General features: G+C 40.4%; 1 non-coding gene across 1 annotated transcript; it reads left to right on the forward strand.

Annotated features, from left to right (window-relative positions):
- The first annotated feature begins 4624 nt into the window (after positions 1-4624).
- Positions 4625-4743, forward strand: LOC138409629 (5S ribosomal RNA). The gene has a single exon (XR_011242737.1). It is a non-coding gene; the product is annotated as a 5S ribosomal RNA (ribosomal RNA).
- Positions 4744-5000: the final 257 nt, after the last annotated feature.

A 5000-nucleotide genomic window follows, 5' to 3' on the forward strand; every position in this document is an offset into this window, starting at 1 on the left:
GAAATAACAAAATGAAAGTAAAAATAATAATAATGTTAACAATAATTTCAATAAATGCAAGGGGGCTAAAGAACAAAAACAAAAGACATCAGATATATGGGAAGAGTAATTATGACATAATATGCTTACAGGAAACACACTGGAATGAGAGATGTATGAAAGAGGTGGAGGATGAATGGAGGGGAGAAGTATTTGCAAATAATGGAGATGGGAATGCGAGGGGTGTAGCAATATTAACAAAAAAAGGAGTGATAGGGAATGTAAGAAGGTGTGAAGATGAGGGAGATGGGAGGATGATAGGGATCAAATTTGAATATAAGAATGAGGAAATGAAGCTGGTAAATGTGTATATGCCGAATGAGGAGAAAGAAAGAAAGGTGATGATTGAAAAGATGGGAACAATGTGTGATGACAACTGCATGATTGTGGGGGACTTCAATGTGTGGTGTGAGAAACTGGACGTGTCAACAAACATGCACTTTAAAAATGACACAACAAGAGAGGTATTAAAAAAATTAAAAAGTATGAAAGGACTGAGTGACGTATGGAGAGAAAGAAATCCAGAGAGGAGAGCGTTCTCAAGAACACAACTGGTAAAAGGGGAATTAAAACAGAGTAGGATAGATTTAGTATTAAGCACAAAAAGCATAGCAGAAAGGATAAAAGAAATAGAATATAGAACCACAACGTATAGTGATCATAAGGAGTTAAAATTTACAATAGGGGGGGGGACAAAGAGAAGAGGAGGGGGACTGTGGTGCATGAATGGGGAGTTGCTGAGAGATGAAAAATATAAAAAAGAAGTGAGAGAATACATAAGGTGGGAGAAGGATGACAGGATGTATGAGGAAGATATAGGGAGGTGGTGGGAAGGGGTAAAAGAGGGAGTACGGACCATGAGCATAAAACACAGTAGGAAGAGGGGGAAAACACAGAGAGAGAAGGAAAAAAAGTTAAAAGAGGAGTTGAGAGAAGAGGAAAAGAAAGCTGAGGAGGATGGCAAGTATGATTTGGGGGAATATATAAAGAAGAAAGATGAACTGAAAGAGATAGAACAGGGAAAGTGCAAGGGAGCAATAATTAGAAGTAAGGCAAGAGATGTAGTAGAGGGGGAAAAATGTACAGGTTATTTCTTAGGGCTAGAGAAGGTAAGGCAAAAGAATAATTATTTTGAGCAAGTGGAGGGAAAGAGAGGGGAAAGAATAACTGACTTTGTAGGGATAGTGGAAAGAGTAGGAGAATTCTATAGGGAGTTATTTAAGAAAGAAGAAGTAGATGAGGAGAGTAGCAGGCAGGTGATAGAAAAGATGGAAGCTAGGCTGAGTGATGAGGATAGAGAAGGATGTGAAGGAGAGATAACTAAAGGAGAGATAGGGAAAGCAATAGATGAGTTAGGCAGGAATAAAAGTCCAGGGATAGATGGGATAATAGGAGAGTTTTATATAGAGTTTAAGGAAGAATTAGTGCCAGTGTTAGATAGATTATTTAGGTATATAGAAGAGAAGGGAGAGATGCCACACAGCATGACAATAGGGCTAGTTAGTATAATTTACAAAAAAGGGAGCAGGGACAAATTAGAAAACTACAGACCACTCACAATGTTAAATGGTGATTATAAAATACTAGCAAAGGTGTTAGCAAATAGGATAAAGGGGGTTATAGGGACGGTGGTGGGAAGCACACAAGCATATAGCATACCAGGAAGAGACATAGCCGACACAATAAGCAGTATTAGGGACACCATCACACACATGAAGGGGAACAAAATAGGGATAGTAGCGAGTTTGGATCTGAATAAAGCATTTGATAGAGTAGATCATGGGTATTTATATAAGGTATTAGATAAAGTGGGTTTTGGAAATAGGATGATAGGATGGATAAGGAGGATGTATGAAAGAGCAGCGAGTAAGATAAAAATAAACGGGATAGTGACAGAGGAGTTTAGATTAGAGAGATCAGTTAGACAGGGATGTCCGCTATCGGCTCTGCTGTACGCCTTGTCAGCAGAGCCGCTAGCGGCACTAATATTGCAAAATAGAGGGATTAAGGGCATAGAACTACCGGGTGGACAGATGAGCACGCTATATCAATATGCAGACGACACAACAGTGACAGTTAGGGACAAAGAAAGTGTAGTAGAGGTTTTAAAAAGTGTAGAGCAGTATGGTAGGGCATCAGGAGCAAAAGTAAACATAGAGAAATCAGAGATAATGTACATAGGGGAGAACAGAGAAGAGAGGGAGGAGATCAGAATGAAGGAAAACAAAGGGTATATGAAGGTGTTAGGTGTAAATTTAGGGATAGAAGAGAAAGAAGGGAGAGATAGGCAGTATGAGGGGATAGTGAATAGGATTAGAAAGACGTTAGGGTTTTGGAAGAGAAGAGGATTGAAGCTAAAAGGGAAGGTAATTGTAGTAAATTGTTTAATAATGAGCAAGCTGGTGTATGTGATGAATGTGATGGATGTGCCTGAGAAAGTGATGAAAGAAGTGGGAGGGATGGTGAGTGACTTTTTGTGGGATGGGAAGGGGGTTAGAATAGCAAGGGAAGTACTAGAAAACGAGTATGAAGACGGGGGACTGAAACTGGTTAACTTAGAGAGAAAAAAAAAAGCACTGAGGGTGAAAATGATGGTGAGATACTTAAAGAATAAAAGTGATCAGGTGTGGAAGGTGTGTTTAACAGAAGCTATCAACAAAACTGGAGGGTGTGGTGAGAGTGGAGTGTATATGAAAATGAAAAAAGGGATGTTAGATGGAGTGACTGATTATTACAAAGAGATGCTGGGAGCGTGGGGAGAGTTTCTGAGTTTCGTGAAGTATGAATGCAAAAATGTAAAGCAGGTATGGGAGCAGCCAGCGTTTTTAACTCCAAAAATCACAGTGGAGGGGGAGACCATCTTTAACAGGGTAATATGGAGAGCAGGGATAAGGAAGGTGAGGGACATGGTGTACGAGTACACACCGGGTTTTATGAGGGCACAGGTGATTGTAGATGAGGTCAGGGGGAATGGGGATGAAATATGGCCGGGTACAGCTGAAGGGGTCATAGAAAAAATAAAAAAAGCAATGCCCAAAGAATGGATGGTAATGATTGAGAGAGAGAACGTGAACGGAGGAGAAGATGAAATAGATATGTATGTAGGGGAAGGGGAGTGCAAGTTGAGTCTGAAGGATGTAAAAACAAGGATGATATATGAATGTATGAGGGAGAAAGAACTGAGGAGGCCGGCTGCAGAGAAAGTGTGGGTCAAAGTAATGAATAACATGGATGCAAAGCAAATATGGACCAATCTGAGAGTGAAGTGGAACACGACTGAATGTGAACACTTTGACTACATGCTAAGGCACAACAGGATATACAACAACCTGATAAAGAGCAAGTTTGACCGGGAGGTGGGAAAGGAATGTGACGTATGTGAAGTGGGAGTGGAGACATGTATGCATGAGTTTGTTGAATGTGGGGAACTAAGGGTGTACTTTGGGAAAATAAGGGAGTTAATAAATAGGTGCTGGGAGGGAGACTTTGTGGGGAGGAGCGAATGGAAGAAGCTGTGGTTGTTTGGCGTGGTGGAGAGAAAGAGAGGATGCAATGTAAATCTGTTAAACTATGTCCTGAGCCACGCACGATATGCAGTGAAACTAAGGAGAAACACTGCGCAGTATGAAAGGAGAAAATGTGACGTGTGGAATGTTTTTAAAAATTTGACAGAAAGGGATGTGAAAGTGATGCACAGCTACATTGGGAAAGACGACTTTCAGAAAGGGTTTGTGGACGGGAGCACCTTCATAGAAATAACGAATGGAGATGTGAATGAGGTGAGAATGGATTTTGGTTAAGATTTGTTTTGGGGCTTTTTGTTTTTGGTTGGTTTTATTGCTTTTATTGATTTGTGTGTTTCCTGTATCGAGTGATGTATACATGTGAAAAGTTAAGACCTGACAGAGGCAAACATGTAAAGGAACGATGTAAAAAACAAATGTATGTAAAAAAAATGTAAATTCAATCTATTTTTGATAATAAAAGAAAAAAAAAAAAAAAACACTCCCGATCTCGGAAGCTAAGCAGGGTCGGGCCTGGTTAGTACTTGGATGGGAGACCGCCTGGGAATACCAGGTGCTGTAAGCTTTTTAGACTTTTCTTTGCAGAGGGCGCTGTTGCTGCTGCTTCTGCTTCAGAGGAGACACCTCTTGGAAAGAGCAGGAAAGACTGTTCATCAAAGGAAAAAGAATATGGAACCCTCACATCATCACTGAAAGGTCAGAGTGAGCATTCATCAGATTTGTTTCTAATCAAAACACTACTTTATTCATGTTTTATTAACATATCATTTTCAAATTGTCTTATTTGGAGAGAGCGATGAAAGAGCAGGGAGTTTACTTTGCATCAGGGAAACAACTGGATATGAAACACTGACAATATTGCTGAAGGTCATTTTTGAAAATTGTAATGATTTTTTTCTTGCAACGATATGACAAAATTTCACCTTGAGATTGATTTTGGAACAATTGACCCCCCCAACCCACCCACACATCAAGATGCTATGGTTGCAAAGCAACAGAAGAACCATTGATGATGGTGATGATTCACATGTATAAAGGAGGTATTGTGGGTGGAGTTAATCGCTTACGGCCATACCACCCTGAACGCGCCCGATCTCGTCTGATCTCGGAAGCTAAGCAGGGTCGGGCCTGGTTAGTACTTGGATGGGAGACCGCCTGGGAATACCAGGTGCTGTAAGCTTTTTAGACTTTTCTTTGCAGAGGGCGCTGTTGCTGCTGCTTCAGAGGAGACACCTCTTGGAAAGAGCAGGAAAGACTGTTCATCAAAGGAAAAAAGAATATGGAACCCTCACATCATCACTGAAAGGTGAGAGTGAGCATTCATCAGATTTGTTTCTAATCAAAACACTACTTTATTCATGTTTTATTAACATATCATTTTCAAATTGTCTTATTTGGAGAGAGCGATGAAAGAGCAGGGAGTTTACTCTGCATCAA

Source organism: Paralichthys olivaceus, chromosome 5 (assembly GCF_024713975.1).
Source record: "Paralichthys olivaceus isolate ysfri-2021 chromosome 5, ASM2471397v2, whole genome shotgun sequence".
Classification (NCBI taxonomy): Eukaryota; Metazoa; Chordata; class Actinopteri; order Pleuronectiformes; family Paralichthyidae; genus Paralichthys; species Paralichthys olivaceus.